Below are 6,372 nucleotides of genomic sequence, written 5' to 3' on the forward strand. Positions count from 1 at the left end.
ATATAGCTCAGTGAAAGAGCACCCCTGGTTTCAATCCCCAGTGCCAATAAAAACAAAACAGAGATAGCCAGATGCAGTGGTACATGCCTATAATATCAGCTATTCAGAAGATAGATGGAGGAGAATCCCAAGTTCAAGGCCAGCTTCAGCAATTTAGTGAGATCTTGTCTTAAATACAAAGGACCCGGGGCTGGGGTTGTGGCTCAGTGGTAGAGCACTTGCCTACCATGTGTGAGGCACTGGGTTCAATTCTCAGCACCTCATATAAAGAAATAAAAATAAAGGTCCATTGACAACTAAAGAATATATATATATATATATATATATATATATATATATATAGACTCAGTGGTAGTGTGCCCCTGGGTTCAATCTCCAGTATCACAAAACATTTTTTTTAAAAAGTGAAGTTATGGGCTGGGGTTGTGGCTCAGTGGTACAGCACTTGCCAGCACGTGTAAGGCACTGAGTTCAGTCCTCAGGACCATATAAGAATAAATAAATAAAGTCATTATGTCCATCTACAATTATAGAAAAATATTTTAAAAAAAAGTGAAGTGAAGGAAAACAATAGGATATAATCTGGAGCATAATTTATCAAAGGATCTAATGAAAGGTTAGTAGAAATAATTTGAGGCCAGTTATTGAAGTTGCATGATAGGGAATTTGGATTTTAATTTTACAGGTAAGTTTTTGAGAGGAGGAATGGCTTTCAACTCATTCTGGTGGTTGTGAGAAGAAAACAAATTGGTGTCAGCAATATTAACAAGCTTTCCAGTAATTTATGCAGAGAGGATAAGCCCTTGAAATATAGCAGGAAAGAAGGGACAAGATACATTTGGGAAGAAAAATAAATAAGGTCTTAACTGATTAGATTTTTCTCAGCCCAACAATGAAACTGGTGACATGGTGCCAGGCATTTGAAGTATGTAAATAATTGAAAAATAAGATGTAATTTGCAGCTTACTAGGTAATGTAAACTTAAACAATGAGAAATGCAGTATAGTATGTTGCTAATAGATAGATGACTCCTTTCTTGTCCTGTTATATTTAGTCCCTATCTATTTGAAAGACGTGAAGGGGAAGGCTTCTCTGGAATCATGAGCTGAATTCTGAACCAGTCACATTTGGCATTAAAGAAAAGGGGTAGTGGGCAGATTGAGCATTTACTGTGAGACAGGCATTGTTCTAAATATTAGATATTAATTTAATAATCCCACTAACCCACCCATACTGGGTTGCTGCTCCATACTGCTCCATACTGGGGATTGAACCTGGAGCACTCTACCACTGAAGGTACAATCCCATTTTGAGACAGTCTTACTAAATCGCCAAGGCTAGCCTCAATTTGCCACCATCCTGCCTCAAACTCCAAGTAGCTGAGGCTGTAGACATGTCCCTGGCCCAACAACTTTTTAATTAAGAGGTTTTATCATCAACTCCATTTTTTATGTAGGGAAACTGAAGCAGAAGGCAAAGTTCACAGAGTTAATAATCAAAACTAGGATTTGAGCCCAGAAAAATCATTCTAGAACCTGAGCCTCTATTACACATAAACAAAAATGAGTCAAAGATAAAAGACAGGTTTCTAGTATATGTTGCTGAGAACACGGTGTCATTAACCTGAATAGGGAGAAGAGGATGAGTAGTTTTGAGTTAATTTGGAGAACTGGGTTTGAAAATGTGTTTAGTCAGGAAATGGATCTGGAGTTTTAGAGCTAAGGACATGAATTGGGGAATTATCTGCCCAGAGGAGATCAAGAAATTCTAGTACTAGGAATCCCAGCAGTCATCTGGAACAAAACAGGCGATGCATGATAAGGTTGACTAATTTTTAAAAAATAATTCTGAAGTAATGAATCATTTTAAGATAGCTCATAAACTAGGCTGGGAAGGAATTTCAGAAATGTTTTCTGTCATTGCAACATCCCTGAAACAACTGTAGGTTGAGATCATTTCCACTCAAGTCCTAATTATTTGCTTTATAGGATAAACTTCAGGGGTTTATCCAAGCCTTTTAAAATTTAGAGTAAGTCAACAACTTGGAAGAGCACAATATTAAACAATTGCACGTGAGATTTTCCCTCATTAGCAGCTTATTTTTTTTTTAATGCTGGAAAGCAATTTTGATTACAATCTAAGAATTTTTAAAAATATTTTTAGTTGTAGATGGATAAAATATATTTTTTATGTGGTGCTTAGGATAGAACCCAGTGCCTCACATATGTGAGGCAAGCACTCTGTTGCTGAGCCCAGACCCAGCCCCAATCTTAAGAATTTATACTTGAAAATATCACTATACAGTGGTATTAGCTCTGGCCTAGTGTGGTAGCACATATCTGCAATCCCAGCAAGTTGGAAAGCTGAGACAGGAGGATCACAATTTCAAGGCCAGCCTCTGCAACTCAGCAAGACCCTATCTCAAAATTTTTTAAAAAAGGGTCTGGGGGTATAGCTCAGTGGTAGAATGCTCTGGGTTCAATGTCCTGCATTTCTCTCTCTCTCTTTATCTCTCTCTCTCACACACATATACATATCTGTCCAATGGTTTCTATTAATGTCTAAAATAACTTTGGGAGGCAGAAACCAGATGACAAGGGATGAACGTACTAGGGACTTCGGCAGGAAGTCGGTATTTTATCTGAAAAAAAGTACAAAACAATTTGGTGATTTGAAATTGTCAAATGTAGGATTTTCTCTGTCATGAATTCATGAAGGAATGGTTACCTGGAGTATGAGAATTTGAAGGTGATGCAAAAATATTTATGGAAGGTTCTTTAGGAGGCTGAAATGAGTGGGATGGTAAGCCTAGTAGAGAAGGCAACTTCAGGGAAGATAAGCAAGGTCAAATACTAGAGCAGGAACTAAAGCACTGGGTGGAATATAAATATGTAAAAATGGTTTGGGGAGTGGATCAGGTCATACAATATAAAACGGATAGATAGGACTTGCTGGGCTAGAAGGAAAAGGGTGAAGGAACTGAGAAGTTGGGGTGGCCTACAGAGATGGTAGAAATTTCAAGTTATCTATTGTACATGAAGGTTACAAACCCTCACCCTCAGAAGTTATAGGGAAAATAAATTTGAGAAGGGAAAAAGATCAAGTATTCAGCCACCTCTGCCACAGTCCCCTTCCTGGTCTAGAGTCTCCATTTTGTAAATCTTGAAGCCTTCTTCCCTTCACAACATGGTTATTGGTTGCCCTCTGCTGGTCAATTTTGATTTTGGCTCTCCAGATATTTAAGCCTGAAGGTATATCCAAAATGGGACTTGGCAGGAAGTGGAAAACTGAGCCTATTAGATTCTATTATTTCATTACATGTTTGATCACATCTGTGTATGAAGTATTTTCTTGCAAAGAAACAAAATACACTGTTTTCCTAAGTCTCAAGAAATTTTTACATTACTGTAAAAAAACACCAATTTGGTCAGGCATGGTGGTGAACTCCTGTGAACTCAGGAGGCTGAGGCAGGAGGATTGCAAGTTCCAGGCCAGCTTCAGCAATTTAGCAAGGCCCAAGCAACTTAGTGAGACACTGTCAAAATTACAAATAAAAAGGGCTGAGGTTGTAACTCAGTGGTAAAATGCCCAGGGTTCAATCCCTTCCCGCCCACTCACCCCCAAAAAGGAAAAAATAAAATAAAATAAAGCCAAACAAGATTAAAATGTGTATACTGAGTGGCTTATTTGTGTCAAGAGTTTATATTCTACAGAGGAAGAAAGACTTCATATAAGATTAGGGAGAAGGATGTGTGCAGCAACAGGTGGTCAGAGACTTTCCAAGAGAACCAACACTTAGATGGATACTGAGTAGATGAGGATGAGAAGGTTATTTAAAGCAGAGAACAGCATATGAACAAGGTCAAATAACTATACTAGGAAACTAAAAGAATGCTGGTGGCTGTGAAGATTGACTCTGGGCACAGGGGCACATGCCTGAAATACTAGTGACTTGGGATGCTGAGCCAAGTTGGAGATCCTGTACCAAAAATATTAAAGGGCTGGGGATGTGGCTCAGTGATAAAGCATCTGTAGGTTCAAAGCCTGCAACCGCAAAAATAAATAAAAAATAAAATGGAAGACTGTTGAGAGAAAAGGGTCAGATCATGCAACACAAAAAAACAGCCATGGCAAGACTTAAGGTCAGCTGCAGAGTGATTACTTTAGTATGGCTCACAAGTACCACTACTTCCCAATTGAAAGCTTTGCTAAGTGGTGGGCCCAACCTGAAACTCACCTTAGAGAAACATATTTAGAAAGCAAAATAAACAGAACTTGTTCTTAATTTTGTGGAAGCATGTTAAGATATTCCTTGCATCATACTCAGTGAATGGTAGTTGACAGACTGTTAGGTTCCAGCTGGAGTGATCTAGAGCATCAAGGAGGAGAGCCCAAAGGATATGCAGGATTTTGGAGTGCTGAGAGTGATGCTGGGAAGTTCAGCTGAGTAGTGGTATGAGGGTGAAAAACTCTTAAGATATAAATGTGCACAAAGCTCTGACTTACCCTGAATTGCCTGCTCTTGTGATCCTTTTTGGAGAAGATGCACTGCACAAGAAATGAAGTACAAAAACAAGTATCTTAGATTAAGAACTAAGTGATGTTGAGTAAAGGAGAGCATAAGAACAGATGAATTCCCTAGTTTGGTTAACACAGAGAACAGTACCTGGTACACAACAAGCACTTTATAAAAAATAAAATTATTTTCCAACTCCCTGGCTCCAGCTGGATCTGCAGTGTTTATGTTCCAATAGGCCCCTTCCTATGTCCGCCTCAAGAAAATCCTAATGAAAATGCCCTCTTTCTTGGGTCTTCAGTGGCCTCAGACTTTGAAGGTGTTACTTCCAGTTACAAAATTCAGAGGTGTAGCCGGCCTGGCCCACGCCTGTAATCCCAGCAATCCCAGCGGCTCCAGAGGCTGAGACAGGAGGATCAAAGCCAGCCTAAGCAACTTGGTGAGGCCCTTAAGCAACTCAAGAGACCCTGTCTCTAAAAAAAAAAAAAAAATACAAAATAGGGCTGGGGATGTGGCTCAGTGGTCGAGTGCCCCTGAGTTCAATCCCTGGTACCAAAAAAAAAAAAAAAAAAAAGGAAGGAAAGAAAGGAGAAGGAAGGAAGGAAGGAAAGAAGGAGGAAGGAAGGAAGGAAGAAATAATTCAGAGATGCTCTATTTTCCTAGAAATTCCAGGTTTGATGATTATTGCACAAGCTCACATTCCCTGAAAAAATTCAACTCTTCTTCACTCAAATCCTTCCCCATCCTTCAAAAGAATGGAACGTGTGTCAACATCTGCTAGCAAATCATAAGTTACAGAATTCTGAGGGTCTGGTATCCTAGCAGCCAATACAGCTCTGCATAATTAAGCTTTCCGAGATCTGGGACCACCCCAGTCCTCCCCAAGTGCAGAGATGTGACCTTTAGCCTCCCTTTATGGAGACGGAAAGGGAAGTGCGGGAAAGACACGTGCGAGTACAGGGGTTCCTCTTATATGCTATGAAGATGGAGGCGAAAAAAAGCCACCGTCACGAACAGGATTCGAACCTGTGCGGGGAAACCCCATTGGATTTCGAGTCCAACGCCTTAACCACTCGGCCACCGTGACTCCCAAAATCGCGCTTTGCTGCGCGCTTACAGAAAGGGTCCGCACGGAGATCGCGGACGGCGCGGGGCCGTGGGAAGCCCGGCAGCGGCCCACATACACACACCTTGAGACTACCCCGCCTCGCTCCTTACCTCTCCGCTATGCCACTCAAAGGAAAAGAGTCGGGTGCACCGGCTGACCCGGCGGGAGTCTCCTGCTTGTGTGGGTGGATGAGGGGGTGTCTTAGAATCGATGGCAAGGCCTTCGAACCAAGCAATTGATGAAAGCGTCTGGGCCCTCACGGTGGCGGCTAAGGGGACTTCTCGGGTTAAGAAGTGGTAGGGACTGAGTGGAACAGGCGTGGCGGGTGAGGGAGACGAGGGAGTAAGCAGCACTTGGTAATGCATGCAGGGAAGGAATTTCTCGGGGAAAGGGGTTTGGAGTTCTTCGGGATAAAAGCTCCTTCGTGAGGTTAGGACTGTGCCAAGTGAAGACCACTCCGGGTTATAGGTTGGGGCCTCTTCAGGCGACGGGCTTCCTCCCTTACTTAGGATAGAGGACTAACACACTCCGGGATGAAAGGCAAAAAAAGAGGGAAAGGGCTCTTCCCGGCGGGTAAAGGGCGCTCTCAAGAAAGTGGCGCCCCCACCAGGAAGCAGCCGCCTCCCCGGAGGCCGGCACCGGGGAGGCCGACAGGGTCTGCGCCGCGCAGGGCGCTGGGCCACCGCCGCCGCCGCGCCGGGACTGCCGGCAGGGGGCGCTACGCGGGCCGGGGCCGGCCCAGGCGGCG

The 6,372-nt window shown here is 42.6% G+C and overlaps 1 long non-coding RNA gene and 1 other non-coding gene across 2 annotated transcripts in view; both read right to left on the minus strand.

Moving 5' to 3' along the window:
• LOC114085626 (uncharacterized) overlaps positions 1-6,300 on the minus strand; it is a 24,975-nt gene extending 18,675 nt beyond the window's left edge. The window contains exons 1-2 of the long non-coding RNA XR_011707073.1: positions 5,735-6,300; positions 4,507-4,548 (exon numbers count right to left, since the gene is read on the minus strand). This is a non-coding gene — a long non-coding RNA (uncharacterized lncRNA). The remainder of the gene's footprint in view (positions 1-4,506; positions 4,549-5,734) is intronic.
• On the minus strand, positions 5,522-5,603 carry Trnas-cga (transfer RNA serine (anticodon CGA)). The gene has a single exon. It is a non-coding gene; the product is annotated as a tRNA-Ser (tRNA).
• Positions 6,301-6,372: the final 72 nt, after the last annotated feature.

The sequence above is a fragment of the Marmota flaviventris genome, chromosome 3 (genome assembly GCF_047511675.1).
Source record: "Marmota flaviventris isolate mMarFla1 chromosome 3, mMarFla1.hap1, whole genome shotgun sequence".
In the NCBI taxonomy this organism is placed as follows: Eukaryota; Metazoa; Chordata; class Mammalia; order Rodentia; family Sciuridae; genus Marmota; species Marmota flaviventris.